The sequence below is a fragment of the Schistocerca piceifrons genome, chromosome 7, assembly GCF_021461385.2.
Source record: "Schistocerca piceifrons isolate TAMUIC-IGC-003096 chromosome 7, iqSchPice1.1, whole genome shotgun sequence".
NCBI classification, from domain to species: domain Eukaryota; kingdom Metazoa; phylum Arthropoda; class Insecta; order Orthoptera; family Acrididae; genus Schistocerca; species Schistocerca piceifrons.
In genome coordinates, this window is record NC_060144.1 from 9635600 (window position 1) to 9663014 (window position 27415).

The 27415-nt window shown below is 47.8% G+C and overlaps 54 non-coding genes across 54 annotated transcripts; all 54 read left to right on the forward strand.

The window, feature by feature from the left end:
* Nucleotides 1-117: 117 nt before the first annotated feature.
* Trnar-ucg lies at nt 118-190 on the forward strand. Its single transcript has one exon. It is a non-coding gene; the product is annotated as a tRNA-Arg (tRNA).
* A 438-nt stretch (nt 191-628) lies between these two features.
* Nucleotides 629-701, forward strand: Trnak-cuu. The gene has a single exon. It is a non-coding gene; the product is annotated as a tRNA-Lys (tRNA).
* Nucleotides 702-1022: 321 nt separating this feature from the next.
* On the forward strand, nt 1023-1094 carry Trnat-agu. Its single transcript has one exon. It is a non-coding gene; the product is annotated as a tRNA-Thr (tRNA).
* A 548-nt stretch (nt 1095-1642) lies between these two features.
* Nucleotides 1643-1715, forward strand: Trnar-ucg. The gene has a single exon. It is a non-coding gene; the product is annotated as a tRNA-Arg (tRNA).
* Nucleotides 1716-2153: 438 nt separating this feature from the next.
* Trnak-cuu lies at nt 2154-2226 on the forward strand. Its single transcript has one exon. It is a non-coding gene; the product is annotated as a tRNA-Lys (tRNA).
* Nucleotides 2227-2547: 321 nt separating this feature from the next.
* Trnat-agu lies at nt 2548-2619 on the forward strand. The gene has a single exon. It is a non-coding gene; the product is annotated as a tRNA-Thr (tRNA).
* Nucleotides 2620-3164: 545 nt separating this feature from the next.
* Trnar-ucg lies at nt 3165-3237 on the forward strand. Its single transcript has one exon. It is a non-coding gene; the product is annotated as a tRNA-Arg (tRNA).
* A 438-nt stretch (nt 3238-3675) lies between these two features.
* Trnak-cuu lies at nt 3676-3748 on the forward strand. The gene has a single exon. It is a non-coding gene; the product is annotated as a tRNA-Lys (tRNA).
* A 321-nt stretch (nt 3749-4069) lies between these two features.
* Nucleotides 4070-4141, forward strand: Trnat-agu. The gene has a single exon. It is a non-coding gene; the product is annotated as a tRNA-Thr (tRNA).
* A 554-nt stretch (nt 4142-4695) lies between these two features.
* Trnar-ucg lies at nt 4696-4768 on the forward strand. The gene has a single exon. It is a non-coding gene; the product is annotated as a tRNA-Arg (tRNA).
* A 438-nt stretch (nt 4769-5206) lies between these two features.
* Trnak-cuu lies at nt 5207-5279 on the forward strand. Its single transcript has one exon. It is a non-coding gene; the product is annotated as a tRNA-Lys (tRNA).
* A 321-nt stretch (nt 5280-5600) lies between these two features.
* Nucleotides 5601-5672, forward strand: Trnat-agu. Its single transcript has one exon. It is a non-coding gene; the product is annotated as a tRNA-Thr (tRNA).
* Nucleotides 5673-6214: 542 nt separating this feature from the next.
* Trnar-ucg lies at nt 6215-6287 on the forward strand. Its single transcript has one exon. It is a non-coding gene; the product is annotated as a tRNA-Arg (tRNA).
* Nucleotides 6288-6725: 438 nt separating this feature from the next.
* Nucleotides 6726-6798, forward strand: Trnak-cuu. The gene has a single exon. It is a non-coding gene; the product is annotated as a tRNA-Lys (tRNA).
* Nucleotides 6799-7119: 321 nt separating this feature from the next.
* Nucleotides 7120-7191, forward strand: Trnat-agu. Its single transcript has one exon. It is a non-coding gene; the product is annotated as a tRNA-Thr (tRNA).
* A 542-nt stretch (nt 7192-7733) lies between these two features.
* Nucleotides 7734-7806, forward strand: Trnar-ucg. Its single transcript has one exon. It is a non-coding gene; the product is annotated as a tRNA-Arg (tRNA).
* Nucleotides 7807-8244: 438 nt separating this feature from the next.
* Trnak-cuu lies at nt 8245-8317 on the forward strand. The gene has a single exon. It is a non-coding gene; the product is annotated as a tRNA-Lys (tRNA).
* Nucleotides 8318-8638: 321 nt separating this feature from the next.
* Nucleotides 8639-8710, forward strand: Trnat-agu. The gene has a single exon. It is a non-coding gene; the product is annotated as a tRNA-Thr (tRNA).
* A 542-nt stretch (nt 8711-9252) lies between these two features.
* Nucleotides 9253-9325, forward strand: Trnar-ucg. The gene has a single exon. It is a non-coding gene; the product is annotated as a tRNA-Arg (tRNA).
* A 438-nt stretch (nt 9326-9763) lies between these two features.
* On the forward strand, nt 9764-9836 carry Trnak-cuu. The gene has a single exon. It is a non-coding gene; the product is annotated as a tRNA-Lys (tRNA).
* Nucleotides 9837-10157: 321 nt separating this feature from the next.
* Nucleotides 10158-10229, forward strand: Trnat-agu. The gene has a single exon. It is a non-coding gene; the product is annotated as a tRNA-Thr (tRNA).
* A 545-nt stretch (nt 10230-10774) lies between these two features.
* Trnar-ucg lies at nt 10775-10847 on the forward strand. The gene has a single exon. It is a non-coding gene; the product is annotated as a tRNA-Arg (tRNA).
* A 438-nt stretch (nt 10848-11285) lies between these two features.
* Nucleotides 11286-11358, forward strand: Trnak-cuu. Its single transcript has one exon. It is a non-coding gene; the product is annotated as a tRNA-Lys (tRNA).
* Nucleotides 11359-11679: 321 nt separating this feature from the next.
* Nucleotides 11680-11751, forward strand: Trnat-agu. Its single transcript has one exon. It is a non-coding gene; the product is annotated as a tRNA-Thr (tRNA).
* A 542-nt stretch (nt 11752-12293) lies between these two features.
* On the forward strand, nt 12294-12366 carry Trnar-ucg. Its single transcript has one exon. It is a non-coding gene; the product is annotated as a tRNA-Arg (tRNA).
* A 438-nt stretch (nt 12367-12804) lies between these two features.
* On the forward strand, nt 12805-12877 carry Trnak-cuu. The gene has a single exon. It is a non-coding gene; the product is annotated as a tRNA-Lys (tRNA).
* Nucleotides 12878-13198: 321 nt separating this feature from the next.
* Nucleotides 13199-13270, forward strand: Trnat-agu. Its single transcript has one exon. It is a non-coding gene; the product is annotated as a tRNA-Thr (tRNA).
* Nucleotides 13271-13815: 545 nt separating this feature from the next.
* Nucleotides 13816-13888, forward strand: Trnar-ucg. The gene has a single exon. It is a non-coding gene; the product is annotated as a tRNA-Arg (tRNA).
* A 438-nt stretch (nt 13889-14326) lies between these two features.
* Trnak-cuu lies at nt 14327-14399 on the forward strand. The gene has a single exon. It is a non-coding gene; the product is annotated as a tRNA-Lys (tRNA).
* A 321-nt stretch (nt 14400-14720) lies between these two features.
* On the forward strand, nt 14721-14792 carry Trnat-agu. Its single transcript has one exon. It is a non-coding gene; the product is annotated as a tRNA-Thr (tRNA).
* A 548-nt stretch (nt 14793-15340) lies between these two features.
* On the forward strand, nt 15341-15413 carry Trnar-ucg. The gene has a single exon. It is a non-coding gene; the product is annotated as a tRNA-Arg (tRNA).
* Nucleotides 15414-15851: 438 nt separating this feature from the next.
* On the forward strand, nt 15852-15924 carry Trnak-cuu. The gene has a single exon. It is a non-coding gene; the product is annotated as a tRNA-Lys (tRNA).
* Nucleotides 15925-16245: 321 nt separating this feature from the next.
* On the forward strand, nt 16246-16317 carry Trnat-agu. The gene has a single exon. It is a non-coding gene; the product is annotated as a tRNA-Thr (tRNA).
* Nucleotides 16318-16862: 545 nt separating this feature from the next.
* Nucleotides 16863-16935, forward strand: Trnar-ucg. Its single transcript has one exon. It is a non-coding gene; the product is annotated as a tRNA-Arg (tRNA).
* Nucleotides 16936-17373: 438 nt separating this feature from the next.
* On the forward strand, nt 17374-17446 carry Trnak-cuu. The gene has a single exon. It is a non-coding gene; the product is annotated as a tRNA-Lys (tRNA).
* Nucleotides 17447-17767: 321 nt separating this feature from the next.
* On the forward strand, nt 17768-17839 carry Trnat-agu. The gene has a single exon. It is a non-coding gene; the product is annotated as a tRNA-Thr (tRNA).
* A 545-nt stretch (nt 17840-18384) lies between these two features.
* Nucleotides 18385-18457, forward strand: Trnar-ucg. Its single transcript has one exon. It is a non-coding gene; the product is annotated as a tRNA-Arg (tRNA).
* A 438-nt stretch (nt 18458-18895) lies between these two features.
* Nucleotides 18896-18968, forward strand: Trnak-cuu. The gene has a single exon. It is a non-coding gene; the product is annotated as a tRNA-Lys (tRNA).
* Nucleotides 18969-19289: 321 nt separating this feature from the next.
* Nucleotides 19290-19361, forward strand: Trnat-agu. Its single transcript has one exon. It is a non-coding gene; the product is annotated as a tRNA-Thr (tRNA).
* Nucleotides 19362-19906: 545 nt separating this feature from the next.
* On the forward strand, nt 19907-19979 carry Trnar-ucg. Its single transcript has one exon. It is a non-coding gene; the product is annotated as a tRNA-Arg (tRNA).
* A 438-nt stretch (nt 19980-20417) lies between these two features.
* Trnak-cuu lies at nt 20418-20490 on the forward strand. The gene has a single exon. It is a non-coding gene; the product is annotated as a tRNA-Lys (tRNA).
* Nucleotides 20491-20811: 321 nt separating this feature from the next.
* On the forward strand, nt 20812-20883 carry Trnat-agu. The gene has a single exon. It is a non-coding gene; the product is annotated as a tRNA-Thr (tRNA).
* A 545-nt stretch (nt 20884-21428) lies between these two features.
* On the forward strand, nt 21429-21501 carry Trnar-ucg. The gene has a single exon. It is a non-coding gene; the product is annotated as a tRNA-Arg (tRNA).
* Nucleotides 21502-21939: 438 nt separating this feature from the next.
* On the forward strand, nt 21940-22012 carry Trnak-cuu. Its single transcript has one exon. It is a non-coding gene; the product is annotated as a tRNA-Lys (tRNA).
* Nucleotides 22013-22333: 321 nt separating this feature from the next.
* Nucleotides 22334-22405, forward strand: Trnat-agu. The gene has a single exon. It is a non-coding gene; the product is annotated as a tRNA-Thr (tRNA).
* A 545-nt stretch (nt 22406-22950) lies between these two features.
* On the forward strand, nt 22951-23023 carry Trnar-ucg. Its single transcript has one exon. It is a non-coding gene; the product is annotated as a tRNA-Arg (tRNA).
* Nucleotides 23024-23461: 438 nt separating this feature from the next.
* Nucleotides 23462-23534, forward strand: Trnak-cuu. Its single transcript has one exon. It is a non-coding gene; the product is annotated as a tRNA-Lys (tRNA).
* Nucleotides 23535-23855: 321 nt separating this feature from the next.
* On the forward strand, nt 23856-23927 carry Trnat-agu. Its single transcript has one exon. It is a non-coding gene; the product is annotated as a tRNA-Thr (tRNA).
* Nucleotides 23928-24472: 545 nt separating this feature from the next.
* Trnar-ucg lies at nt 24473-24545 on the forward strand. The gene has a single exon. It is a non-coding gene; the product is annotated as a tRNA-Arg (tRNA).
* Nucleotides 24546-24983: 438 nt separating this feature from the next.
* On the forward strand, nt 24984-25056 carry Trnak-cuu. Its single transcript has one exon. It is a non-coding gene; the product is annotated as a tRNA-Lys (tRNA).
* A 321-nt stretch (nt 25057-25377) lies between these two features.
* Trnat-agu lies at nt 25378-25449 on the forward strand. Its single transcript has one exon. It is a non-coding gene; the product is annotated as a tRNA-Thr (tRNA).
* Nucleotides 25450-25994: 545 nt separating this feature from the next.
* Nucleotides 25995-26067, forward strand: Trnar-ucg. The gene has a single exon. It is a non-coding gene; the product is annotated as a tRNA-Arg (tRNA).
* Nucleotides 26068-26505: 438 nt separating this feature from the next.
* On the forward strand, nt 26506-26578 carry Trnak-cuu. The gene has a single exon. It is a non-coding gene; the product is annotated as a tRNA-Lys (tRNA).
* A 321-nt stretch (nt 26579-26899) lies between these two features.
* On the forward strand, nt 26900-26971 carry Trnat-agu. The gene has a single exon. It is a non-coding gene; the product is annotated as a tRNA-Thr (tRNA).
* Nucleotides 26972-27415: the final 444 nt, after the last annotated feature.

Genomic DNA, 27415 nt, shown 5'->3' on the forward strand with positions numbered 1-27415 from the left:
TCGCCTTTTTAGTACTGAAATTGGAGATGGAGAATTGCGTCAAAGATGGGAAATTCATTCCGGCAAGCGTACAAATGGCTACAATGAGGTGTGTGTGGGGAAGCATATTGCGCCAGTGACCGTGTGGCCTAATGGATAAGGCGTCGGACTTCGGATCCGAAGATTGCAGGTTCGAATCCTGGCACGGTCGAGTTTTTCCAGTTCTGCAAAAGATGCATGCTGTTTTACTGAGTTGTTTGAGTACTACAAATCTAGTTGAAAGTTGCTGCTGTCCGCTTCCTGGCTGCAAACCGGCGTCTACCTGAAGCTCAAGCAAGACAAAGGGGTTGTGTAGCGAAATTTTCGGCACAGTGCCGATCAGGAGAGATTTTTGGAACTACTGCGTCTGACTCAGGACCCAAGAGCTGCGCCACAGGCGTCTGCGCACAGTCGAGCATGTGTGTTGAATAATGGTGCTGATAGCCACGTATCATTTCAAGTAGATTTGATGCCTTTCGTAAAATTTATTTCATTGAATAGGAATTGTAGCTCATTTGTGGCAGCAGGAAATAAGCTGTAGTCAAAAGGATCTTCCATAGATGGTCGCAGGTCGCATAAATACTGTATGGCTCGTGACGCGTTGTGTGGAGCCCGGCTAGCTCAGTCGGTAGAGCATGAGACTCTTAATCTCAGGGTCGTGGGTTCGAGCCCCACGCTGGGCGGCGCAAGATTTTGTGTCTACGCGGATGCAACCTGCGCCCCTCTCGTGAGCCTTGCGTAATGAACGTAACGGGTTACGACGATGCCTAGCTTCGTATGAATATCAGAGGAATGGTTTTTGAAGCTGAAAGTAGCTCTGAAATGAAATAAAAGTGTTGTTTTGAAATTTTAGGCGTACATCGATATCGTGTGAGATGTGTAGGAAAGCAGCAGCTGTGCTAACTAAATACAAATAATGGTCGCTAATGCGGTGCGTTTCCAGCTGAAAGGCTCCGATTGACTGGTCCATAAGATTGAAGTACCCGAAATGTGCACTAGGCGGCGCCTCCTTAGCTCAGTGGCAGAGCGCTGGTCTAGTAAACCAGAGGTCGTGAGTTCGATCCTCACAGGAGGCAAAAGAATTTTGTAACAGCCCCTTCTAACGTAGATCTTTCGAAAAAAGCGGTCAAGGATATAAAAAATTATGAATGTGTTCGGTATTTAAGAAATGCTCTCGCAAATGAATAGTGCGAATGGTGCTATTAAAGTAGGCACCAGAAACTGCTGCTTTTGGCAGTCTCCGGAGAATGCCGACGTGGAATACTTAGTTCTTGTGATGTATTTTCTACCCCAGGTAGAGACCCTCGCGGTTGTCGTCGTCGTCGTCGTCGGCGCCGCCGCCGCTTTGGTAATAGCGGCAACTCGCCATTGTATGACATAGGGTGAGGTACCTTCTGCAAGCGACTGAGATGGCAGTAAGCGATTGAAGCTGATTTGCAACCTCTTGTTTGATCAGCGTCACAAGGGCTTGAATGTAACTTGCGATGGGACACAGCAAGAAGTAGCGTCGCCTTTTTAGTACTGAAATTGGAGATGGAGAATTGCGTCAAAGATGGGAAATTCATTCCGGCAAGCGTACAAATGGCGACAATGAGGTGTGTGTGGGGAAGCATATTGCGCCAGTGACCGTGTGGCCTAATGGATAAGGCGTCGGACTTCGGATCCGAAGATTGCAGGTTCGAATCCTGTCACGGTCGAGTTTTTCCAGTTCTGCAAAAGATGCATGCTGTTTTACTGAGTTGTTTGAGTACTACAAATCTAGTTGAAAGTTGCTGCTGTCCGCTTCCTGGCTGCAAACCGGCGTCTACCTGAAGCTCAAGCAAGACAAAGGGGTTGTGTAGCGAAATTTTCGGCACAGTGCCGATCAGGAGAGATTTTTGGAACTACTGCGTCTGACTCAGGACCCAAGAGCTGCGCCACAGGCGTCTGCGCACAGTCGAGCATGTGTGTTGAATAATGGTGCTGATAGCCACGTATCATTTCAAGTAGATTTGATGCCTTTCGTAAAATTTATTTCATTGAATAGGAATTGTAGCTCATTTGTGGCAGCAGGAAATAAGCTGTAGTCAAAAGGATCTTCCATAGATGGTCGCAGGTCGCATAAATACTGTATGGCTCGTGACGCGTTGTGTGGAGCCCGGCTAGCTCAGTCGGTAGAGCATGAGACTCTTAATCTCAGGGTCGTGGGTTCGAGCCCCACGCTGGGCGGCGCAAAATTTTGTGTCTACGCGGATGCAACCTGCGCCCCTCTCGTGAGCCTTGCGTAATGAACGTAACGGGTTACGACGATGCCTAGCTTCGTATGAATATCAGAGGAATGGTTTTTGAAGCTGAAAGTAGCTCTGAAATGAAATAAAAGTGTTGTTTTGGAATTTTAGGCGTACATCGATATCGTGTGAGATGTGTAGGAAAGCAGCAGCTGTGCTAACTAAATACAAATAATGGTCGCTAATGCGGTGCGTTTCCAGCTGAAGGGCTCCGATTGACTGGTCCATAAGATTGAAGTACCCGAAATGTTCACTAGGCGGCGCCTCCTTAGCTCAGTGGCAGAGCGCTGGTCTAGTAAACCAGAGGTCGTGAGTTCGATCTTCACAGGAGGCAAAAGAATTTTGTAACAGCCCCTTCTAACGTAGATCTTTCGAAAAAAGCGGTCAAGGATATAAAAAATTATGAATGGGTTCGGTATTTAAGAAATGCTCTCGCAAATGAATAGTGCGAACGGTGCTATTAAAGTAGGCACCAGAAACTGCTGCTTTTGGCAGTCTCCGGAGAATGCCGACGTGGAATACTTAGTTCTTGTGATGTATTTTCTACCCCTGGTAGAGACCCTCGCGGTTGTAGTCGTCGTCGTCGGCGCCGCCGCCGCTTTGGTAATAGCGGCAACTCGCCATTGTATGACATAGGGTGAGGTACCTTCTGCAAGCGACTGAGATGGCAGTAAGCGATTGAAGCTGATTTGCAACCTCTTGTTTGATCAGCGTCACAAGGGCTTGAATGTAACTTGCGATGGGACACAGCAAGAAGTAGCGTCGCCTTTTTAGTACTGAAATTGGAGATGGAGAATTGCGTCAAAGATGGGAAATTCATTCCGGCAAGCGTACAAATGGCGACAATGAGGTGTGTGTGGGGAAGCATATTGCGCCAGTGACCGTGTGGCCTAATGGATAAGGCGTCGGACTTCGGATCCGAAGATTGCAGGTTCGAATCCTGTCACGGTCGAGTTTTTCCAGTTCTGCAAAAGATGCATGCTGTTTTACTGAGTTGTTTGAGTACTACAAATCTAGTTGAAAGTTGCTGCTGTCCGCTTCCTGGCTGCAAACCGGCGTCTACCTGAAGCTCAAGCAAGACAAAGGGGTTGTGTAGCGAAATTTTCGGCACAGTGCCGATCAGGAGAGATTTTTGGAACTACTGCGTCTGACTCAGGACCCAAGAGCTGCGCCACAGGCGTCTGCGCACAGTCGAGCATGTGTGTTGAATAATGGTGCTGATAGCCACGTATCATTTCAAGTAGATTTGATGCCTTTCGTAAAATTTATTTCATTGAATAGGAATTGTAGCTCATTTGTGGCAGCAGGAAATAAGCTGTAGTCAAAAGGATCTTCCATAGATGGTCGCAGGTCGCATAAATACTGTATGGCTCGTGACGCGTTGTGTGGAGCCCGGCTAGCTCAGTCGGTAGAGCATGAGACTCTTAATCTCAGGGTCGTGGGTTCGAGCCCCACGCTGGGCGGCGCAAAATTTTGTGTCTACGCGGATGCAACCTGCGCCCCTCTCGTGAGCCTTGCGTAATGAACGTAACGGGTTACGACGATGCCTAGCTTCGTATGAATATCAGAGGAATGGTTTTTGAAGCTGAAAGTAGCTCTGAAATGAAATAAAAGTGTTGTTTTGGAATTTTAGGCGTACATCGATATCGTGTGAGATGTGTAGGAAAGCAGCAGCTGTGCTAACTAAATACAAATAATGGTCGCTAATGCGGTGCGTTTCCAGCTGAAGGGCTCCGATTGACTGGTCCATAAGATTGAAGTACCCGAAATGTGCACTAGGCGGCGCCTCCTTAGCTCAGTGGCAGAGCGCTGGTCTAGTAAACCAGAGGTCGTGAGTTCGATCTTCACAGGAGGCAAAAGAATTTTGTAACAGCCCCTTCTAACGTAGATCTTTCGAAAAAAGCGGTCAAGGATATAAAAAATTATGAATGGGTTCGGTATTTAAGAAATGCTCTCGCAAATGAATAGTGCGAACGGTGCTATTAAAGTAGGCACCAGAAACTGCTGCTTTTGGCAGTCTCCGGAGAATGCCGACGTGGAATACTTAGTTCTTGTGATGTATTTTCTACCCCAGGTAGAGACCCTCGCGGTTGTCGTCGTCGTCGTCGTCGTCGTCGGCGCCGCCGCCGCTTTGGTAATAGCGGCAACTCGCCATTGTATGACATAGGGTGAGGTACCTTCTGCAAGCGACTGAGATGGCAGTAAGCGATTGAAGCTGATTTGCAACCTCTTGTTTGATCAGCGTCACAAGGGCTTGAATGTAACTTGCGATGGGACACAGCAAGAAGTAGCGTCGCCTTTTTAGTACTGAAATTGGAGATGGAGAATTGCGTCAAAGATGGGAAATTCATTCCGGCAAGCGTACAAATGGCGACAATGAGGTGTGTGTGGGGAAGCATATTGCGCCAGTGACCGTGTGGCCTAATGGATAAGGCGTCGGACTTCGGATCCGAAGATTGCAGGTTCGAATCCTGTCACGGTCGAGTTTTTCCAGTTCTGCAAAAGATGCATGCTGTTTTACTGAGTTGTTTGAGTACTACAAATCTAGTTGAAAGTTGCTGCTGTCCGCTTCCTGGCTGCAAACCGGCGTCTACCTGAAGCTCAAGCAAGACAAAGGGGTTGTGTAGCGAAATTTTCGGCACAGTGCCGATCAGGAGAGATTTTTGGAACTACTGCGTCTGACTCAGGACCCAAGAGCTGCGCCACAGGCGTCTGCGCACAGTCGAGCATGTGTGTTGAATAATGGTGCTGATAGCCACGTATCATTTCAAGTAGATTTGATGCCTTTCGTAAAATTTATTTCATTGAATAGGAATTGTAGCTCATTTGTGGCAGCAGGAAATAAGCTGTAGTCAAAAGGATCTTCCATAGATGGTCGCAGGTCGCATAAATACTGTATGGCTCGTGACGCGTTGTGTGGAGCCCGGCTAGCTCAGTCGGTAGAGCATGAGACTCTTAATCTCAGGGTCGTGGGTTCGAGCCCCACGCTGGGCGGCGCAAAATTTTGTGTCTACGCGGATGCAACCTGCGCCCCTCTCGTGAGCCTTGCGTAATGAACGTAACGGGTTACGACGATGCCTAGCTTCGTATGAATATCAGAGGAATGGTTTTTGAAGCTGAAAGTAGCTCTGAAATGAAATAAAAGTGTTGTTTTGGAATTTTAGGCGTACATCGATATCGTGTGAGATGTGTAGGAAAGCAGCAGCTGTGCTAACTAAATACAAATAATGGTCGCTAATGCGGTGCGTTTCCAGCTGAAGGGCTCCGATTGACTGGTCCATAAGATTGAAGTACCCGAAATGTGCACTAGGCGGCGCCTCCTTAGCTCAGTGGCAGAGCGCTGGTCTAGTAAACCAGAGGTCGTGAGTTCGATCTTCACAGGAGGCAAAAGAATTTTGTAACAGCCCCTTCTAACGTAGATCTTTCGAAAAAAGCGGTCAAGGATATAAAAAATTATGAATGGGTTCGGTATTTAAGAAATGCTCCCGCAAATGAATAGTGCGAACGGTGCTATTAAAGTAGGCACCAGAAACTGCTGCTTTTGGCAGTCTCCGGAGAATGCCGACGTGGAATACTTAGTTCTTGTGATGTATTTTCTACCCCTGGTAGAGACCCTCGCGGTTGTCGTCGTCGTCGGCGCCGCCGCCGCTTTGGTAATAGAGGCAACTCGCCATTGTATGACATAGGGTGAGGCACCTTCTGCAAGCGACTGAGATGGCAGTAAGCGATTGAAGCTGATTTGCAACCTCTTGTTTGATCAGCGTCACAAGGGCTTGAATGTAACTTGCGATGGGACACAGCAAGAAGTAGCGTCGCCTTTTTAGTACTGAAATTGGAGATGGAGAATTGCGTCAAAGATGGGAAATTCATTCCGGCAAGCGTACAAATGGCGACAATGAGGTGTGTGTGGGGAAGCATATTGCGCCAGTGACCGTGTGGCCTAATGGATAAGGCGTCGGACTTCGGATCCGAAGATTGCGGGTTCGAATCCTGTCACGGTCGAGTTTTTCCAGTTCTGCAAAAGATGCATGCTGTTTTACTGAGTTGTTTGAGTACTACAAATCTAGTTGAAAGTTGCTGCTGTCCGCTTCCTGGCTGCAAACCGGCGTCTACCTGAAGCTCAAGCAAGACAAAGGGGTTGTGTAGCGAAATTTTCGGCACAGTGCCGATCAGGAGAGATTTTTGGAACTACTGCGTCTGACTCAGGACCCAAGAGCTGCGCCACAGGCGTCTGCGCACAGTCGAGCATGTGTGTTGAATAATGGTGCTGATAGCCACGTATCATTTCAAGTAGATTTGATGCCTTTCGTAAAATTTATTTCATTGAATAGGAATTGTAGCTCATTTGTGGCAGCAGGAAATAAGCTGTAGTCAAAAGGATCTTCCATAGATGGTCGCAGGTCGCATAAATACTGTATGGCTCGTGACGCGTTGTGTGGAGCCCGGCTAGCTCAGTCGGTAGAGCATGAGACTCTTAATCTCAGGGTCGTGGGTTCGAGCCCCACGCTGGGCGGCGCAAAATTTTGTGTCTACGCGGATGCAACCTGCGCCCCTCTCGTGAGCCTTGCGTAATGAACGTAACGGGTTACGACGATGCCTAGCTTCGTATGAATATCAGAGGAATGGTTTTTGAAGCTGAAAGTAGCTCTGAAATGAAATAAAAGTGTTGTTTTGGAATTTTAGGCGTACATCGATATCGTGTGAGATGTGTAGGAAAGCAGCAGCTGTGCTAACTAAATACAAATAATGGTCGCTAATGCGGTGCGTTTCCAGCTGAAAGGCTCCGATTGACTGGTCCATAAGATTGAAGTACCCGAAATGTGCACTAGGCGGCGCCTCCTTAGCTCAGTGGCAGAGCGCTGGTCTAGTAAACCAGAGGTCGTGAGTTCGATCCTCACAGGAGGCAAAAGAATTTTGTAACAGCCCCTTCTAACGTAGATCTTTCGAAAAAAGCGGTCAAGGATATAAAAAATTATGAATGGGTTCGGTATTTAAGAAATGCTCTCGCAAATGAATAGTGCGAACGGTGCTATTAAAGTAGGCACCAGAAACTGCTGCTTTTGGCAGTCTCCGGAGAATGCCGACGTGGAATACTTAGTTCTTGTGATGTATTTTCTACCCCTGGTAGAGACCCTCGCGGTTGTCGTCGTCGTCGGCGCCGCCGCCGCTTTGGTAATAGAGGCAACTCGCCATTGTATGACATAGGGTGAGGCACCTTCTGCAAGCGACTGAGATGGCAGTAAGCGATTGAAGCTGATTTGCAACCTCTTGTTTGATCAGCGTCACAAGGGCTTGAATGTAACTTGCGATGGGACACAGCAAGAAGTAGCGTCGCCTTTTTAGTACTGAAATTGGAGATGGAGAATTGCGTCAAAGATGGGAAATTCATTCCGGCAAGCGTACAAATGGCGACAATGAGGTGTGTGTGGGGAAGCATATTGCGCCAGTGACCGTGTGGCCTAATGGATAAGGCGTCGGACTTCGGATCCGAAGATTGCGGGTTCGAATCCTGTCACGGTCGAGTTTTTCCAGTTCTGCAAAAGATGCATGCTGTTTTACTGAGTTGTTTGAGTACTACAAATCTAGTTGAAAGTTGCTGCTGTCCGCTTCCTGGCTGCAAACCGGCGTCTACCTGAAGCTCAAGCAAGACAAAGGGGTTGTGTAGCGAAATTTTCGGCACAGTGCCGATCAGGAGAGATTTTTGGAACTACTGCGTCTGACTCAGGACCCAAGAGCTGCGCCACAGGCGTCTGCGCACAGTCGAGCATGTGTGTTGAATAATGGTGCTGATAGCCACGTATCATTTCAAGTAGATTTGATGCCTTTCGTAAAATTTATTTCATTGAATAGGAATTGTAGCTCATTTGTGGCAGCAGGAAATAAGCTGTAGTCAAAAGGATCTTCCATAGATGGTCGCAGGTCGCATAAATACTGTATGGCTCGTGACGCGTTGTGTGGAGCCCGGCTAGCTCAGTCGGTAGAGCATGAGACTCTTAATCTCAGGGTCGTGGGTTCGAGCCCCACGCTGGGCGGCGCAAAATTTTGTGTCTACGCGGATGCAACCTGCGCCCCTCTCGTGAGCCTTGCGTAATGAACGTAACGGGTTACGACGATGCCTAGCTTCGTATGAATATCAGAGGAATGGTTTTTGAAGCTGAAAGTAGCTCTGAAATGAAATAAAAGTGTTGTTTTGGAATTTTAGGCGTACATCGATATCGTGTGAGATGTGTAGGAAAGCAGCAGCTGTGCTAACTAAATACAAATAATGGTCGCTAATGCGGTGCGTTTCCAGCTGAAGGGCTCCGATTGACTGGTCCATAAGATTGAAGTACCCGAAATGTGCACTAGGCGGCGCCTCCTTAGCTCAGTGGCAGAGCGCTGGTCTAGTAAACCAGAGGTCGTGAGTTCGATCTTCACAGGAGGCAAAAGAATTTTGTAACAGCCCCTTCTAACGTAGATCTTTCGAAAAAAGCGGTCAAGGATATAAAAAATTATGAATGGGTTCGGTATTTAAGAAATGCTCCCGCAAATGAATAGTGCGAACGGTGCTATTAAAGTAGGCACCAGAAACTGCTGCTTTTGGCAGTCTCCGGAGAATGCCGACGTGGAATACTTAGTTCTTGTGATGTATTTTCTACCCCTGGTAGAGACCCTCGCGGTTGTCGTCGTCGTCGGCGCCGCCGCCGCTTTGGTAATAGAGGCAACTCGCCATTGTATGACATAGGGTGAGGCACCTTCTGCAAGCGACTGAGATGGCAGTAAGCGATTGAAGCTGATTTGCAACCTCTTGTTTGATCAGCGTCACAAGGGCTTGAATGTAACTTGCGATGGGACACAGCAAGAAGTAGCGTCGCCTTTTTAGTACTGAAATTGGAGATGGAGAATTGCGTCAAAGATGGGAAATTCATTCCGGCAAGCGTACAAATGGCGACAATGAGGTGTGTGTGGGGAAGCATATTGCGCCAGTGACCGTGTGGCCTAATGGATAAGGCGTCGGTCTTCGGATCCGAAGATTGCGGGTTCGAATCCTGTCACGGTCGAGTTTTTCCAGTTCTGCAAAAGATGCATGCTGTTTTACTGAGTTGTTTGAGTACTACAAATCTAGTTGAAAGTTGCTGCTGTCCGCTTCCTGGCTGCAAACCGGCGTCTACCTGAAGCTCAAGCAAGACAAAGGGGTTGTGTAGCGAAATTTTCGGCACAGTGCCGATCAGGAGAGATTTTTGGAACTACTGCGTCTGACTCAGGACCCAAGAGTTGCGCCACAGGCGTCTGCGCACAGTCGAGCATGTGTGTTGAATAATGGTGCTGATAGCCACGTATCATTTCAAGTAGATTTGATGCCTTTCGTAAAATTTATTTCATTGAATAGGAATTGTAGCTCATTTGTGGCAGCAGGAAATAAGCTGTAGTCAAAAGGATCTTCCATAGATGGTCGCAGGTCGCATAAATACTGTATGGCTCGTGACGCGTTGTGTGGAGCCCGGCTAGCTCAGTCGGTAGAGCATGAGACTCTTAATCTCAGGGTCGTGGGTTCGAGCCCCACGCTGGGCGGCGCAAAATTTTGTGTCTACGCGGATGCAACCTGCGCCCCTCTCGTGAGCCTTGCGTAATGAACGTAACGGGTTACGACGATGCCTAGCTTCGTATGAATATCAGAGGAATGGTTTTTGAAGCTGAAAGTAGCTCTGAAATGAAATAAAAGTGTTGTTTTGGAATTTTAGGCGTACATCGATATCGTGTGAGATGTGTAGGAAAGCAGCAGCTGTGCTAACTAAATACAAATAATGGTCGCTAATGCGGTGCGTTTCCAGCTGAAAGGCTCCGATTGACTGGTCCATAAGATTGAAGTACCCGAAATGTGCACTAGGCGGCGCCTCCTTAGCTCAGTGGCAGAGCGCTGGTCTAGTAAACCAGAGGTCGTGAGTTCGATCCTCACAGGAGGCAAAAGAATTTTGTAACAGCCCCTTCTAACGTAGATCTTTCGAAAAAAGCGGTCAAGGATATAAAAAATTATGAATGTGTTCGGTATTTAAGAAATGCTCTCGCAAATGAATAGTGCGAATGGTGCTATTAAAGTAGGCACCAGAAACTGCTGCTTTTGGCAGTCTCCGGAGAATGCCGACGTGGAATACTTAGTTCTTGTGATGTATTTTCTACCCCAGGTAGAGACCCTCGCGGTTGTCGTCGTCGTCGTCGGCGCCGCCGCCGCTTTGGTAATAGCGGCAACTCGCCATTGTATGACATAGGGTGAGGTACCTTCTGCAAGCGACTGAGATGGCAGTAAGCGATTGAAGCTGATTTGCAACCTCTTGTTTGATCAGCGTCACAAGGGCTTGAATGTAACTTGCGATGGGACACAGCAAGAAGTAGCGTCGCCTTTTTAGTACTGAAATTGGAGATGGAGAATTGCGTCAAAGATGGGAAATTCATTCCGGCAAGCGTACAAATGGCGACAATGAGGTGTGTGTGGGGAAGCATATTGCGCCAGTGACCGTGTGGCCTAATGGATAAGGCGTCGGACTTCGGATCCGAAGATTGCGGGTTCGAATCCTGTCACGGTCGAGTTTTTCCAGTTCTGCAAAAGATGCATGCTGTTTTACTGAGTTGTTTGAGTACTACAAATCTAGTTGAAAGTTGCTGCTGTCCGCTTCCTGGCTGCAAACCGGCGTCTACCTGAAGCTCAAGCAAGACAAAGGGGTTGTGTAGCGAAATTTTCGGCACAGTGCCGATCAGGAGAGATTTTTGGAACTACTGCGTCTGACTCAGGACCCAAGAGCTGCGCCACAGGCGTCTGCGCACAGTCGAGCATGTGTGTTGAATAATGGTGCTGATAGCCACGTATCATTTCAAGTAGATTTGATGCCTTTCGTAAAATTTATTTCATTGAATAGGAATTGTAGCTCATTTGTGGCAGCAGGAAATAAGCTGTAGTCAAAAGGATCTTCCATAGATGGTCGCAGGTCGCATAAATACTGTATGGCTCGTGACGCGTTGTGTGGAGCCCGGCTAGCTCAGTCGGTAGAGCATGAGACTCTTAATCTCAGGGTCGTGGGTTCGAGCCCCACGCTGGGCGGCGCAAAATTTTGTGTCTACGCGGATGCAACCTGCGCCCCTCTCGTGAGCCTTGCGTAATGAACGTAACGGGTTACGACGATGCCTAGCTTCGTATGAATATCAGAGGAATGGTTTTTGAAGCTGAAAGTAGCTCTGAAATGAAATAAAAGTGTTGTTTTGGAATTTTAGGCGTACATCGATATCGTGTGAGATGTGTAGGAAAGCAGCAGCTGTGCTAACTAAATACAAATAATGGTCGCTAATGCGGTGCGTTTCCAGCTGAAAGGCTCCGATTGACTGGTCCATAAGATTGAAGTACCCGAAATGTGCACTAGGCGGCGCCTCCTTAGCTCAGTGGCAGAGCGCTGGTCTAGTAAACCAGAGGTCGTGAGTTCGATCCTCACAGGAGGCAAAAGAATTTTGTAACAGCCCCTTCTAACGTAGATCTTTCGAAAAAAGCGGTCAAGGATATAAAAAATTATGAATGGGTTCGGTATTTAAGAAATGCTCTCGCAAATGAATAGTGCGAACGGTGCTATTAAAGTAGGCACCAGAAACTGCTGCTTTTGGCAGTCTCCGGAGAATGCCGACGTGGAATACTTAGTTCTTGTGATGTATTTTCTACCCCTGGTAGAGACCCTCGCGGTTGTCGTCGTCGTCGGCGCCGCCGCCGCTTTGGTAATAGAGGCAACTCGCCATTGTATGACATAGGGTGAGGCACCTTCTGCAAGCGACTGAGATGGCAGTAAGCGATTGAAGCTGATTTGCAACCTCTTGTTTGATCAGCGTCACAAGGGCTTGAATGTAACTTGCGATGGGACACAGCAAGAAGTAGCGTCGCCTTTTTAGTACTGAAATTGGAGATGGAGAATTGCGTCAAAGATGGGAAATTCATTCCGGCAAGCGTACAAATGGCGACAATGAGGTGTGTGTGGGGAAGCATATTGCGCCAGTGACCGTGTGGCCTAATGGATAAGGCGTCGGACTTCGGATCCGAAGATTGCGGGTTCGAATCCTGTCACGGTCGAGTTTTTCCAGTTCTGCAAAAGATGCATGCTGTTTTACTGAGTTGTTTGAGTACTACAAATCTAGTTGAAAGTTGCTGCTGTCCGCTTCCTGGCTGCAAACCGGCGTCTACCTGAAGCTCAAGCAAGACAAAGGGGTTGTGTAGCGAAATTTTCGGCACAGTGCCGATCAGGAGAGATTTTTGGAACTACTGCGTCTGACTCAGGACCCAAGAGCTGCGCCACAGGCGTCTGCGCACAGTCGAGCATGTGTGTTGAATAATGGTGCTGATAGCCACGTATCATTTCAAGTAGATTTGATGCCTTTCGTAAAATTTATTTCATTGAATAGGAATTGTAGCTCATTTGTGGCAGCAGGAAATAAGCTGTAGTCAAAAGGATCTTCCATAGATGGTCGCAGGTCGCATAAATACTGTATGGCTCGTGACGCGTTGTGTGGAGCCCGGCTAGCTCAGTCGGTAGAGCATGAGACTCTTAATCTCAGGGTCGTGGGTTCGAGCCCCACGCTGGGCGGCGCAAAATTTTGTGTCTACGCGGATGCAACCTGCGCCCCTCTCGTGAGCCTTGCGTAATGAACGTAACGGGTTACGACGATGCCTAGCTTCGTATGAATATCAGAGGAATGGTTTTTGAAGCTGAAAGTAGCTCTGAAATGAAATAAAAGTGTTGTTTTGGAATTTTAGGCGTACATCGATATCGTGTGAGATGTGTAGGAAAGCAGCAGCTGTGCTAACTAAATACAAATAATGGTCGCTAATGCGGTGCGTTTCCAGCTGAAAGGCTCCGATTGACTGGTCCATAAGATTGAAGTACCCGAAATGTGCACTAGGCGGCGCCTCCTTAGCTCAGTGGCAGAGCGCTGGTCTAGTAAACCAGAGGTCGTGAGTTCGATCCTCACAGGAGGCAAAAGAATTTTGTAACAGCCCCTTCTAACGTAGATCTTTCGAAAAAAGCGGTCAAGGATATAAAAAATTATGAATGTGTTCGGTATTTAAGAAATGCTCTCGCAAATGAATAGTGCGAATGGTGCTATTAAAGTAGGCACCAGAAACTGCTGCTTTTGGCAGTCTCCGGAGAATGCCGACGTGGAATACTTAGTTCTTGTGATGTATTTTCTACCCCAGGTAGAGACCCTCGCGGTTGTCGTCGTCGTCGTCGGCGCCGCCGCCGCTTTGGTAATAGCGGCAACTCGCCATTGTATGACATAGGGTGAGGTACCTTCTGCAAGCGACTGAGATGGCAGTAAGCGATTGAAGCTGATTTGCAACCTCTTGTTTGATCAGCGTCACAAGGGCTTGAATGTAACTTGCGATGGGACACAGCAAGAAGTAGCGTCGCCTTTTTAGTACTGAAATTGGAGATGGAGAATTGCGTCAAAGATGGGAAATTCATTCCGGCAAGCGTACAAATGGCGACAATGAGGTGTGTGTGGGGAAGCATATTGCGCCAGTGACCGTGTGGCCTAATGGATAAGGCGTCGGACTTCGGATCCGAAGATTGCGGGTTCGAATCCTGTCACGGTCGAGTTTTTCCAGTTCTGCAAAAGATGCATGCTGTTTTACTGAGTTGTTTGAGTACTACAAATCTAGTTGAAAGTTGCTGCTGTCCGCTTCCTGGCTGCAAACCGGCGTCTACCTGAAGCTCAAGCAAGACAAAGGGGTTGTGTAGCGAAATTTTCGGCACAGTGCCGATCAGGAGAGATTTTTGGAACTACTGCGTCTGACTCAGGACCCAAGAGCTGCGCCACAGGCGTCTGCGCACAGTCGAGCATGTGTGTTGAATAATGGTGCTGATAGCCACGTATCATTTCAAGTAGATTTGATGCCTTTCGTAAAATTTATTTCATTGAATAGGAATTGTAGCTCATTTGTGGCAGCAGGAAATAAGCTGTAGTCAAAAGGATCTTCCATAGATGGTCGCAGGTCGCATAAATACTGTATGGCTCGTGACGCGTTGTGTGGAGCCCGGCTAGCTCAGTCGGTAGAGCATGAGACTCTTAATCTCAGGGTCGTGGGTTCGAGCCCCACGCTGGGCGGCGCAAAATTTTGTGTCTACGCGGATGCAACCTGCGCCCCTCTCGTGAGCCTTGCGTAATGAACGTAACGGGTTACGACGATGCCTAGCTTCGTATGAATATCAGAGGAATGGTTTTTGAAGCTGAAAGTAGCTCTGAAATGAAATAAAAGTGTTGTTTTGGAATTTTAGGCGTACATCGATATCGTGTGAGATGTGTAGGAAAGCAGCAGCTGTGCTAACTAAATACAAATAATGGTCGCTAATGCGGTGCGTTTCCAGCTGAAAGGCTCCGATTGACTGGTCCATAAGATTGAAGTACCCGAAATGTGCACTAGGCGGCGCCTCCTTAGCTCAGTGGCAGAGCGCTGGTCTAGTAAACCAGAGGTCGTGAGTTCGATCCTCACAGGAGGCAAAAGAATTTTGTAACAGCCCCTTCTAACGTAGATCTTTCGAAAAAAGCGGTCAAGGATATAAAAAATTATGAATGTGTTCGGTATTTAAGAAATGCTCTCGCAAATGAATAGTGCGAATGGTGCTATTAAAGTAGGCACCAGAAACTGCTGCTTTTGGCAGTCTCCGGAGAATGCCGACGTGGAATACTTAGTTCTTGTGATGTATTTTCTACCCCAGGTAGAGACCCTCGCGGTTGTCGTCGTCGTCGTCGTCGGCGCCGCCGCCGCTTTGGTAATAGCGGCAACTCGCCATTGTATGACATAGGGTGAGGTACCTTCTGCAAGCGACTGAGATGGCAGTAAGCGATTGAAGCTGATTTGCAACCTCTTGTTTGATCAGCGTCACAAGGGCTTGAATGTAACTTGCGATGGGACACAGCAAGAAGTAGCGTCGCCTTTTTAGTACTGAAATTGGAGATGGAGAATTGCGTCAAAGATGGGAAATTCATTCCGGCAAGCGTACAAATGGCGACAATGAGGTGTGTGTGGGGAAGCATATTGCGCCAGTGACCGTGTGGCCTAATGGATAAGGCGTCGGACTTCGGATCCGAAGATTGCGGGTTCGAATCCTGTCACGGTCGAGTTTTTCCAGTTCTGCAAAAGATGCATGCTGTTTTACTGAGTTGTTTGAGTACTACAAATCTAGTTGAAAGTTGCTGCTGTCCGCTTCCTGGCTGCAAACCGGCGTCTACCTGAAGCTCAAGCAAGACAAAGGGGTTGTGTAGCGAAATTTTCGGCACAGTGCCGATCAGGAGAGATTTTTGGAACTACTGCGTCTGACTCAGGACCCAAGAGCTGCGCCACAGGCGTCTGCGCACAGTCGAGCATGTGTGTTGAATAATGGTGCTGATAGCCACGTATCATTTCAAGTAGATTTGATGCCTTTCGTAAAATTTATTTCATTGAATAGGAATTGTAGCTCATTTGTGGCAGCAGGAAATAAGCTGTAGTCAAAAGGATCTTCCATAGATGGTCGCAGGTCGCATAAATACTGTATGGCTCGTGACGCGTTGTGTGGAGCCCGGCTAGCTCAGTCGGTAGAGCATGAGACTCTTAATCTCAGGGTCGTGGGTTCGAGCCCCACGCTGGGCGGCGCAAAATTTTGTGTCTACGCGGATGCAACCTGCGCCCCTCTCGTGAGCCTTGCGTAATGAACGTAACGGGTTACGACGATGCCTAGCTTCGTATGAATATCAGAGGAATGGTTTTTGAAGCTGAAAGTAGCTCTGAAATGAAATAAAAGTGTTGTTTTGGAATTTTAGGCGTACATCGATATCGTGTGAGATGTGTAGGAAAGCAGCAGCTGTGCTAACTAAATACAAATAATGGTCGCTAATGCGGTGCGTTTCCAGCTGAAAGGCTCCGATTGACTGGTCCATAAGATTGAAGTACCCGAAATGTGCACTAGGCGGCGCCTCCTTAGCTCAGTGGCAGAGCGCTGGTCTAGTAAACCAGAGGTCGTGAGTTCGATCCTCACAGGAGGCAAAAGAATTTTGTAACAGCCCCTTCTAACGTAGATCTTTCGAAAAAAGCGGTCAAGGATATAAAAAATTATGAATGTGTTCGGTATTTAAGAAATGCTCTCGCAAATGAATAGTGCGAATGGTGCTATTAAAGTAGGCACCAGAAACTGCTGCTTTTGGCAGTCTCCGGAGAATGCCGACGTGGAATACTTAGTTCTTGTGATGTATTTTCTACCCCAGGTAGAGACCCTCGCGGTTGTCGTCGTCGTCGTCGGCGCCGCCGCCGCTTTGGTAATAGCGGCAACTCGCCATTGTATGACATAGGGTGAGGTACCTTCTGCAAGCGACTGAGATGGCAGTAAGCGATTGAAGCTGATTTGCAACCTCTTGTTTGATCAGCGTCACAAGGGCTTGAATGTAACTTGCGATGGGACACAGCAAGAAGTAGCGTCGCCTTTTTAGTACTGAAATTGGAGATGGAGAATTGCGTCAAAGATGGGAAATTCATTCCGGCAAGCGTACAAATGGCGACAATGAGGTGTGTGTGGGGAAGCATATTGCGCCAGTGACCGTGTGGCCTAATGGATAAGGCGTCGGACTTCGGATCCGAAGATTGCGGGTTCGAATCCTGTCACGGTCGAGTTTTTCCAGTTCTGCAAAAGATGCATGCTGTTTTACTGAGTTGTTTGAGTACTACAAATCTAGTTGAAAGTTGCTGCTGTCCGCTTCCTGGCTGCAAACCGGCGTCTACCTGAAGCTCAAGCAAGACAAAGGGGTTGTGTAGCGAAATTTTCGGCACAGTGCCGATCAGGAGAGATTTTTGGAACTACTGCGTCTGACTCAGGACCCAAGAGCTGCGCCACAGGCGTCTGCGCACAGTCGAGCATGTGTGTTGAATAATGGTGCTGATAGCCACGTATCATTTCAAGTAGATTTGATGCCTTTCGTAAAATTTATTTCATTGAATAGGAATTGTAGCTCATTTGTGGCAGCAGGAAATAAGCTGTAGTCAAAAGGATCTTCCATAGATGGTCGCAGGTCGCATAAATACTGTATGGCTCGTGACGCGTTGTGTGGAGCCCGGCTAGCTCAGTCGGTAGAGCATGAGACTCTTAATCTCAGGGTCGTGGGTTCGAGCCCCACGCTGGGCGGCGCAAAATTTTGTGTCTACGCGGATGCAACCTGCGCCCCTCTCGTGAGCCTTGCGTAATGAACGTAACGGGTTACGACGATGCCTAGCTTCGTATGAATATCAGAGGAATGGTTTTTGAAGCTGAAAGTAGCTCTGAAATGAAATAAAAGTGTTGTTTTGGAATTTTAGGCGTACATCGATATCGTGTGAGATGTGTAGGAAAGCAGCAGCTGTGCTAACTAAATACAAATAATGGTCGCTAATGCGGTGCGTTTCCAGCTGAAAGGCTCCGATTGACTGGTCCATAAGATTGAAGTACCCGAAATGTGCACTAGGCGGCGCCTCCTTAGCTCAGTGGCAGAGCGCTGGTCTAGTAAACCAGAGGTCGTGAGTTCGATCCTCACAGGAGGCAAAAGAATTTTGTAACAGCCCCTTCTAACGTAGATCTTTCGAAAAAAGCGGTCAAGGATATAAAAAATTATGAATGTGTTCGGTATTTAAGAAATGCTCTCGCAAATGAATAGTGCGAATGGTGCTATTAAAGTAGGCACCAGAAACTGCTGCTTTTGGCAGTCTCCGGAGAATGCCGACGTGGAATACTTAGTTCTTGTGATGTATTTTCTACCCCAGGTAGAGACCCTCGCGGTTGTCGTCGTCGTCGTCGGCGCCGCCGCCGCTTTGGTAATAGCGGCAACTCGCCATTGTATGACATAGGGTGAGGTACCTTCTGCAAGCGACTGAGATGGCAGTAAGCGATTGAAGCTGATTTGCAACCTCTTGTTTGATCAGCGTCACAAGGGCTTGAATGTAACTTGCGATGGGACACAGCAAGAAGTAGCGTCGCCTTTTTAGTACTGAAATTGGAGATGGAGAATTGCGTCAAAGATGGGAAATTCATTCCGGCAAGCGTACAAATGGCGACAATGAGGTGTGTGTGGGGAAGCATATTGCGCCAGTGACCGTGTGGCCTAATGGATAAGGCGTCGGACTTCGGATCCGAAGATTGCAGGTTCGAATCCTGTCACGGTCGAGTTTTTCCAGTTCTGCAAAAGATGCATGCTGTTTTACTGAGTTGTTTGAGTACTACAAATCTAGTTGAAAGTTGCTGCTGTCCGCTTCCTGGCTGCAAACCGGCGTCTACCTGAAGCTCAAGCAAGACAAAGGGGTTGTGTAGCGAAATTTTCGGCACAGTGCCGATCAGGAGAGATTTTTGGAACTACTGCGTCTGACTCAGGACCCAAGAGCTGCGCCACAGGCGTCTGCGCACAGTCGAGCATGTGTGTTGAATAATGGTGCTGATAGCCACGTATCATTTCAAGTAGATTTGATGCCTTTCGTAAAATTTATTTCATTGAATAGGAATTGTAGCTCATTTGTGGCAGCAGGAAATAAGCTGTAGTCAAAAGGATCTTCCATAGATGGTCGCAGGTCGCATAAATACTGTATGGCTCGTGACGCGTTGTGTGGAGCCCGGCTAGCTCAGTCGGTAGAGCATGAGACTCTTAATCTAAGGGTCGTGGGTTCGAGCCCCACGCTGGGCGGCGCAAAATTTTGTGTCTACGCGGATGCAACCTGCGCCCCTCTCGTGAGCCTTGCGTAATGAACGTAACGGGTTACGACGATGCCTAGCTTCGTATGAATATCAGAGGAATGGTTTTTGAAGCTGAAAGTAGCTCTGAAATGAAATAAAAGTGTTGTTTTGGAATTTTAGGCGTACATCGATATCGTGTGAGATGTGTAGGAAAGCAGCAGCTGTGCTAACTAAATACAAATAATGGTCGCTAATGCGGTGCGTTTCCAGCTGAAAGGCTCCGATTGACTGGTCCATAAGATTGAAGTACCCGAAATGTGCACTAGGCGGCGCCTCCTTAGCTCAGTGGCAGAGCGCTGGTCTAGTAAACCAGAGGTCGTGAGTTCGATCCTCACAGGAGGCAAAAGAATTTTGTAACAGCCCCTTCTAACGTAGATCTTTCGAAAAAAGCGGTCAAGGATATAAAAAATTATGAATGTGTTCGGTATTTAAGAAATGCTCTCGCAAATGAATAGTGCGAATGGTGCTATTAAAGTAGGCACCAGAAACTGCTGCTTTTGGCAGTCTCCGGAGAATGCCGACGTGGAATACTTAGTTCTTGTGATGTATTTTCTACCCCAGGTAGAGACCCTCGCGGTTGTCGTCGTCGTCGTCGGCGCCGCCGCCGCTTTGGTAATAGCGGCAACTCGCCATTGTATGACATAGGGTGAGGTACCTTCTGCAAGCGACTGAGATGGCAGTAAGCGATTGAAGCTGATTTGCAACCTCTTGTTTGATCAGCGTCACAAGGGCTTGAATGTAACTTGCGATGGGACACAGCAAGAAGTAGCGTCGCCTTTTTAGTACTGAAATTGGAGATGGAGAATTGCGTCAAAGATGGGAAATTCATTCCGGCAAGCGTACAAATGGCGACAATGAGGTGTGTGTGGGGAAGCATATTGCGCCAGTGACCGTGTGGCCTAATGGATAAGGCGTCGGACTTCGGATCCGAAGATTGCGGGTTCGAATCCTGTCACGGTCGAGTTTTTCCAGTTCTGCAAAAGATGCATGCTGTTTTACTGAGTTGTTTGAGTACTACAAATCTAGTTGAAAGTTGCTGCTGTCCGCTTCCTGGCTGCAAACCGGCGTCTACCTGAAGCTCAAGCAAGACAAAGGGGTTGTGTAGCGAAATTTTCGGCACAGTGCCGATCAGGAGAGATTTTTGGAACTACTGCGTCTGACTCAGGACCCAAGAGCTGCGCCACAGGCGTCTGCGCACAGTCGAGCATGTGTGTTGAATAATGGTGCTGATAGCCACGTATCATTTCAAGTAGATTTGATGCCTTTCGTAAAATTTATTTCATTGAATAGGAATTGTAGCTCATTTGTGGCAGCAGGAAATAAGCTGTAGTCAAAAGGATCTTCCATAGATGGTCGCAGGTCGCATAAATACTGTATGGCTCGTGACGCGTTGTGTGGAGCCCGGCTAGCTCAGTCGGTAGAGCATGAGACTCTTAATCTCAGGGTCGTGGGTTCGAGCCCCACGCTGGGCGGCGCAAAATTTTGTGTCTACGCGGATGCAACCTGCGCCCCTCTCGTGAGCCTTGCGTAATGAACGTAACGGGTTACGACGATGCCTAGCTTCGTATGAATATCAGAGGAATGGTTTTTGAAGCTGAAAGTAGCTCTGAAATGAAATAAAAGTGTTGTTTTGGAATTTTAGGCGTACATCGATATCGTGTGAGATGTGTAGGAAAGCAGCAGCTGTGCTAACTAAATACAAATAATGGTCGCTAATGCGGTGCGTTTCCAGCTGAAAGGCTCCGATTGACTGGTCCATAAGATTGAAGTACCCGAAATGTGCACTAGGCGGCGCCTCCTTAGCTCAGTGGCAGAGCGCTGGTCTAGTAAACCAGAGGTCGTGAGTTCGATCCTCACAGGAGGCAAAAGAATTTTGTAACAGCCCCTTCTAACGTAGATCTTTCGAAAAAAGCGGTCAAGGATATAAAAAATTATGAATGTGTTCGGTATTTAAGAAATGCTCTCGCAAATGAATAGTGCGAATGGTGCTATTAAAGTAGGCACCAGAAACTGCTGCTTTTGGCAGTCTCCGGAGAATGCCGACGTGGAATACTTAGTTCTTGTGATGTATTTTCTACCCCAGGTAGAGACCCTCGCGGTTGTCGTCGTCGTCGTCGGCGCCGCCGCCGCTTTGGTAATAGCGGCAACTCGCCATTGTATGACATAGGGTGAGGTACCTTCTGCAAGCGACTGAGATGGCAGTAAGCGATTGAAGCTGATTTGCAACCTCTTGTTTGATCAGCGTCACAAGGGCTTGAATGTAACTTGCGATGGGACACAGCAAGAAGTAGCGTCGCCTTTTTAGTACTGAAATTGGAGATGGAGAATTGCGTCAAAGATGGGAAATTCATTCCGGCAAGCGTACAAATGGCGACAATGAGGTGTGTGTGGGGAAGCATATTGCGCCAGTGACCGTGTGGCCTAATGGATAAGGCGTCGGACTTCGGATCCGAAGATTGCGGGTTCGAATCCTGTCACGGTCGAGTTTTTCCAGTTCTGCAAAAGATGCATGCTGTTTTACTGAGTTGTTTGAGTACTACAAATCTAGTTGAAAGTTGCTGCTGTCCGCTTCCTGGCTGCAAACCGGCGTCTACCTGAAGCTCAAGCAAGACAAAGGGGTTGTGTAGCGAAATTTTCGGCACAGTGCCGATCAGGAGAGATTTTTGGAACTACTGCGTCTGACTCAGGACCCAAGAGCTGCGCCACAGGCGTCTGCGCACAGTCGAGCATGTGTGTTGAATAATGGTGCTGATAGCCACGTATCATTTCAAGTAGATTTGATGCCTTTCGTAAAATTTATTTCATTGAATAGGAATTGTAGCTCATTTGTGGCAGCAGGAAATAAGCTGTAGTCAAAAGGATCTTCCATAGATGGTCGCAGGTCGCATAAATACTGTATGGCTCGTGACGCGTTGTGTGGAGCCCGGCTAGCTCAGTCGGTAGAGCATGAGACTCTTAATCTCAGGGTCGTGGGTTCGAGCCCCACGCTGGGCGGCGCAAAATTTTGTGTCTACGCGGATGCAACCTGCGCCCCTCTCGTGAGCCTTGCGTAATGAACGTAACGGGTTACGACGATGCCTAGCTTCGTATGAATATCAGAGGAATGGTTTTTGAAGCTGAAAGTAGCTCTGAAATGAAATAAAAGTGTTGTTTTGGAATTTTAGGCGTACATCGATATCGTGTGAGATGTGTAGGAAAGCAGCAGCTGTGCTAACTAAATACAAATAATGGTCGCTAATGCGGTGCGTTTCCAGCTGAAAGGCTCCGATTGACTGGTCCATAAGATTGAAGTACCCGAAATGTGCACTAGGCGGCGCCTCCTTAGCTCAGTGGCAGAGCGCTGGTCTAGTAAACCAGAGGTCGTGAGTTCGATCCTCACAGGAGGCAAAAGAATTTTGTAACAGCCCCTTCTAACGTAGATCTTTCGAAAAAAGCGGTCAAGGATATAAAAAATTATGAATGTGTTCGGTATTTAAGAAATGCTCTCGCAAATGAATAGTGCGAATGGTGCTATTAAAGTAGGCACCAGAAACTGCTGCTTTTGGCAGTCTCCGGAGAATGCCGACGTGGAATACTTAGTTCTTGTGATGTATTTTCTACCCCAGGTAGAGACCCTCGCGGTTGTCGTCGTCGTCGTCGGCGCCGCCGCCGCTTTGGTAATAGCGGCAACTCGCCATTGTATGACATAGGGTGAGGTACCTTCTGCAAGCGACTGAGATGGCAGTAAGCGATTGAAGCTGATTTGCAACCTTTTGTTTGATCAGCGTCACAAGGGCTTGAATGTAACTTGCGATGGGACACAGCAAGAAGTAGCGTCGCCTTTTTAGTACTGAAATTGGAGATGGAGAATTGCGTCAAAGATGGGAAATTCATTCCGGCAAGCGTACAAATGGCGACAATGAGGTGTGTGTGGGGAAGCATATTGCGCCAGTGACCGTGTGGCCTAATGGATAAGGCGTCGGACTTCGGATCCGAAGATTGCAGGTTCGAATCCTGTCACGGTCGAGTTTTTCCAGTTCTGCAAAAGATGCATGCTGTTTTACTGAGTTGTTTGAGTACTACAAATCTAGTTGAAAGTTGCTGCTGTCCGCTTCCTGGCTGCAAACCGGCGTCTACCTGAAGCTCAAGCAAGACAAAGGGGTTGTGTAGCGAAATTTTCGGCACAGTGCCGATCAGGAGAGATTTTTGGAACTACTGCGTCTGACTCAGGACCCAAGAGCTGCGCCACAGGCGTCTGCGCACAGTCGAGCATGTGTGTTGAATAATGGTGCTGATAGCCACGTATCATTTCAAGTAGATTTGATGCCTTTCGTAAAATTTATTTCATTGAATAGGAATTGTAGCTCATTTGTGGCAGCAGGAAATAAGCTGTAGTCAAAAGGATCTTCCATAGATGGTCGCAGGTCGCATAAATACTGTATGGCTCGTGACGCGTTGTGTGGAGCCCGGCTAGCTCAGTCGGTAGAGCATGAGACTCTTAATCTCAGGGTCGTGGGTTCGAGCCCCACGCTGGGCGGCGCAAAATTTTGTGTCTACGCGGATGCAACCTGCGCCCCTCTCGTGAGCCTTGCGTAATGAACGTAACGGGTTACGACGATGCCTAGCTTCGTATGAATATCAGAGGAATGGTTTTTGAAGCTGAAAGTAGCTCTGAAATGAAATAAAAGTGTTGTTTTGGAATTTTAGGCGTACATCGATATCGTGTGAGATGTGTAGGAAAGCAGCAGCTGTGCTAACTAAATACAAATAATGGTCGCTAATGCGGTGCGTTTCCAGCTGAAAGGCTCCGATTGACTGGTCCATAAGATTGAAGTACCCGAAATGTGCACTAGGCGGCGCCTCCTTAGCTCAGTGGCAGAGCGCTGGTCTAGTAAACCAGAGGTCGTGAGTTCGATCCTCACAGGAGGCAAAAGAATTTTGTAACAGCCCCTTCTAACGTAGATCTTTCGAAAAAAGCGGTCAAGGATATAAAAAATTATGAATGTGTTCGGTATTTAAGAAATGCTCTCGCAAATGAATAGTGCGAATGGTGCTATTAAAGTAGGCACCAGAAACTGCTGCTTTTGGCAGTCTCCGGAGAATGCCGACGTGGAATACTTAGTTCTTGTGATGTATTTTCTACCCCAGGTAGAGACCCTCGCGGTTGTCGTCGTCGTCGTCGGCGCCGCCGCCGCTTTGGTAATAGCGGCAACTCGCCATTGTATGACATAGGGTGAGGTACCTTCTGCAAGCGACTGAGATGGCAGTAAGCGATTGAAGCTGATTTGCAACCTCTTGTTTGATCAGCGTCACAAGGGCTTGAATGTAACTTGCGATGGGACACAGCAAGAAGTAGCGTCGCCTTTTTAGTACTGAAATTGGAGATGGAGAATTGCGTCAAAGATGGGAAATTCATTCCGGCAAGCGTACAAATGGCGACAATGAGGTGTGTGTGGGGAAGCATATTGCGCCAGTGACCGTGTGGCCTAATGGATAAGGCGTCGGACTTCGGATCCGAAGATTGCGGGTTCGAATCCTGTCACGGTCGAGTTTTTCCAGTTCTGCAAAAGATGCATGCTGTTTTACTGAGTTGTTTGAGTACTACAAATCTAGTTGAAAGTTGCTGCTGTCCGCTTCCTGGCTGCAAACCGGCGTCTACCTGAAGCTCAAGCAAGACAAAGGGGTTGTGTAGCGAAATTTTCGGCACAGTGCCGATCAGGAGAGATTTTTGGAACTACTGCGTCTGACTCAGGACCCAAGAGCTGCGCCACAGGCGTCTGCGCACAGTCGAGCATGTGTGTTGAATAATGGTGCTGATAGCCACGTATCATTTCAAGTAGATTTGATGCCTTTCGTAAAATTTATTTCATTGAATAGGAATTGTAGCTCATTTGTGGCAGCAGGAAATAAGCTGTAGTCAAAAGGATCTTCCATAGATGGTCGCAGGTCGCATAAATACTGTATGGCTCGTGACGCGTTGTGTGGAGCCCGGCTAGCTCAGTCGGTAGAGCATGAGACTCTTAATCTCAGGGTCGTGGGTTCGAGCCCCACGCTGGGCGGCGCAAAATTTTGTGTCTACGCGGATGCAACCTGCGCCCCTCTCGTGAGCCTTGCGTAATGAACGTAACGGGTTACGACGATGCCTAGCTTCGTATGAATATCAGAGGAATGGTTTTTGAAGCTGAAAGTAGCTCTGAAATGAAATAAAAGTGTTGTTTTGGAATTTTAGGCGTACATCGATATCGTGTGAGATGTGTAGGAAAGCAGCAGCTGTGCTAACTAAATACAAATAATGGTCGCTAATGCGGTGCGTTTCCAGCTGAAAGGCTCCGATTGACTGGTCCATAAGATTGAAGTACCCGAAATGTGCACTAGGCGGCGCCTCCTTAGCTCAGTGGCAGAGCGCTGGTCTAGTAAACCAGAGGTCGTGAGTTCGATCCTCACAGGAGGCAAAAGAATTTTGTAACAGCCCCTTCTAACGTAGATCTTTCGAAAAAAGCGGTCAAGGATATAAAAAATTATGAATGTGTTCGGTATTTAAGAAATGCTCTCGCAAATGAATAGTGCGAATGGTGCTATTAAAGTAGGCACCAGAAACTGCTGCTTTTGGCAGTCTCCGGAGAATGCCGACGTGGAATACTTAGTTCTTGTGATGTATTTTCTACCCCAGGTAGAGACCCTCGCGGTTGTCGTCGTCGTCGTCGGCGCCGCCGCCGCTTTGGTAATAGCGGCAACTCGCCATTGTATGACATAGGGTGAGGTACCTTCTGCAAGCGACTGAGATGGCAGTAAGCGATTGAAGCTGATTTGCAACCTCTTGTTTGATCAGCGTCACAAGGGCTTGAATGTAACTTGCGATGGGACACAGCAAGAAGTAGCGTCGCCTTTTTAGTACTGAAATTGGAGATGGAGAATTGCGTCAAAGATGGGAAATTCATTCCGGCAAGCGTACAAATGGCGACAATGAGGTGTGTGTGGGGAAGCATATTGCGCCAGTGACCGTGTGGCCTAATGGATAAGGCGTCGGACTTCGGATCCGAAGATTGCGGGTTCGAATCCTGTCACGGTCGAGTTTTTCCAGTTCTGCAAAAGATGCATGCTGTTTTACTGAGTTGTTTGAGTACTACAAATCTAGTTGAAAGTTGCTGCTGTCCGCTTCCTGGCTGCAAACCGGCGTCTACCTGAAGCTCAAGCAAGACAAAGGGGTTGTGTAGCGAAATTTTCGGCACAGTGCCGATCAGGAGAGATTTTTGGAACTACTGCGTCTGACTCAGGACCCAAGAGCTGCGCCACAGGCGTCTGCGCACAGTCGAGCATGTGTGTTGAATAATGGTGCTGATAGCCACGTATCATTTCAAGTAGATTTGATGCCTTTCGTAAAATTTATTTCATTGAATAGGAATTGTAGCTCATTTGTGGCAGCAGGAAATAAGCTGTAGTCAAAAGGATCTTCCATAGATGGTCGCAGGTCGCATAAATACTGTATGGCTCGTGACGCGTTGTGTGGAGCCCGGCTAGCTCAGTCGGTAGAGCATGAGACTCTTAATCTCAGGGTCGTGGGTTCGAGCCCCACGCTGGGCGGCGCAAAATTTTGTGTCTACGCGGATGCAACCTGCGCCCCTCTCGTGAGCCTTGCGTAATGAACGTAACGGGTTACGACGATGCCTAGCTTCGTATGAATATCAGAGGAATGGTTTTTGAAGCTGAAAGTAGCTCTGAAATGAAATAAAAGTGTTGTTTTGGAATTTTAGGCGTACATCGATATCGTGTGAGATGTGTAGGAAAGCAGCAGCTGTGCTAACTAAATACAAATAATGGTCGCTAATGCGGTGCGTTTCCAGCTGAAAGGCTCCGATTGACTGGTCCATAAGATTGAAGTACCCGAAATGTGCACTAGGCGGCGCCTCCTTAGCTCAGTGGCAGAGCGCTGGTCTAGTAAACCAGAGGTCGTGAGTTCGATCCTCACAGGAGGCAAAAGAATTTTGTAACAGCCCCTTCTAACGTAGATCTTTCGAAAAAAGCGGTCAAGGATATAAAAAATTATGAATGTGTTCGGTATTTAAGAAATGCTCTCGCAAATGAATAGTGCGAATGGTGCTATTAAAGTAGGCACCAGAAACTGCTGCTTTTGGCAGTCTCCGGAGAATGCCGACGTGGAATACTTAGTTCTTGTGATGTATTTTCTACCCCAGGTAGAGACCCTCGCGGTTGTCGTCGTCGTCGTCGGCGCCGCCGCCGCTTTGGTAATAGCGGCAACTCGCCATTGTATGACATAGGGTGAGGTACCTTCTGCAAGCGACTGAGATGGCAGTAAGCGATTGAAGCTGATTTGCAACCTCTTGTTTGATCAGCGTCACAAGGGCTTGAATGTAACTTGCGATGGGACACAGCAAGAAGTAGCGTCGCCTTTTTAGTACT